The sequence below is a fragment of the Anarrhichthys ocellatus genome, unplaced genomic scaffold (assembly GCF_004355925.1).
Source record: "Anarrhichthys ocellatus isolate YVR2014 unplaced genomic scaffold, GSC_Weel_1.0 scaffold40, whole genome shotgun sequence".
NCBI classification, from domain to species: Eukaryota; Metazoa; Chordata; class Actinopteri; order Perciformes; family Anarhichadidae; genus Anarrhichthys; species Anarrhichthys ocellatus.
Window position 1 is genome coordinate 2,589,445 of NW_022280070.1, and position 1,948 is coordinate 2,591,392.

A 1,948-nucleotide genomic window follows, 5' to 3' on the forward strand; every position below is an offset into this window, starting at 1 on the left:
GGCAGGGCGACGGGGCGGGGGGGGGGGGGGGGGGGGGGAGGGGGGGGTAGCATAAGATACGAGCGTTACGTGCAGGAGGAAACAACTGTGTAGCTTAAAAACTCACCTTTGTTTCGCTGTTCCAAGAAAGGAATAAAGGACTTTTGACAGGAGTTGTCACTGCACTTCCGGGTTAGACTGTGACGTGTGCAGACGCCCACCAAGCGGCTGGCCATGCTGGAATTGTTTTGGTTTATGTCTCTGGGTGTTGCACTGGAAAATAAATACATTCCTTACTTTAGCTGTCTATATTTTAACCATTTTTGTTCGTAATGCTCGAACTGTGATTCATTTTGTTTCATTTCAAGATTACTTCAAGCAAAACCTTAAACGTCTACAGCAGTATAAAGCAGTCCTTCACATTAATGCAGCAGAAATATTTATCCAAAAACATCATATACAGCCTAATAGTACAACACTGACGGGGACTTTTTAATGAGTACTTAGATTTTTCATACTTTAAGTAGGCTAAATTTTGCTGATAATATTTACATAGGCCTACTACTTAAATAAGCTTTTGAATGTATAGGGCTTTTACATGTAGTGGAGTATTTTTAGAGAGTGGTAGTATGTAAGGACTTGAATACATCTTCAATACTTCCAATACTTTCAATGGTGCCTAGATTAGTTTAGTTTGATTTTAATATTACTCAAGTTAATTAACATATATAACTGATCCCGTGAGGAAGTAAATTTAGCATTACAGTAAGAAATAGACCAAAGAACAGCGTTGGAAAAAGTATTTAGATCAATTAGGTAGTAAGATGACAAATGCACTTTAAACTGTTGAACGTAAAACTACTCACTGTACAGCAGAATGGCCCTTGTTAGAGTTGTATTGTTTTCATTATTCATGCATCATTGTGTAAGACATATTTTACTGTTGTTTATATTTATGCACGTGAGGAGGTGATCGACGAAAAGGTCAGGCAACTGCAGAGCAGATGACGGAAGTGGGAACAGGTGTGTAGACGGGTGGGGCAGTCAGGTGATGGGGAACTGACGGGAAGTCTGAGGACATCTGGTGGATGGATGGAAAATGGCAAAAAAGAAGGGACCTGGGGAATAGGGAATGGAGAGGAGGGAAAGAAAGAGATGGACTACAATGCAAATGTTTCTCATATGTTTAAAGCAAATTAAGGCCATCTATGTATCTACGCAATTCCATGATGAGGTCTAATTCCCGCTCGTGAAACTCAAATTATCATGATGTTGAAACTTTGTGCACATTAATGTGTGTAAAATGTTATACCTCTTATTATGCGGAAGACAAAATGTAGCCACACATTAATGCTGAAGACATAAAGTCTATATATATATATATATATATATATATAAAGGATATATATTTAAGCAAGATATAGGAGGATATAGGAGGTAATGCAGTAAGCAATTACAAGTGGACTGAGAATAATGCAAAAGATAAAATACAGTGCAGTGTCTTTGTTTTTTAGCTTTACCGGTTTGATGATATGACTTGAAAAGATGTGCTGTAATAAGATTATGATCTTGATGCCAGCATTTAAATTGGGCATGAAAAGAATGGAGTGCAGGCTTGTTTATGTTGCAGATGTGAGTAGGCAGTGTTGCAGATATTAAGTCACCACATGTGGGTAGCTGCCCATGTAGGGTAGCTTGGCATTTTCACAATTTTTTACAAGATATCATAATGTGATTTTCTCTTTTGAAGATTTAAACCACATTCAACCAACTTCAACAAAAGCACTCGCGATTTGCTGTGATGCTCATCCAAAAGGTTGTCTGGTGGGATATTTAGTTGAAAGCAAAGCAAATTAGAAAGATAAACAAAAAGGGGTGAAGAATCTGGCAGTTGAATAAAGGGAAGAAGATAAAAGTTGTTATGACACCTTGATTGTTCTCTTCTCAGGAATGTTTGATCTCTTGAGGA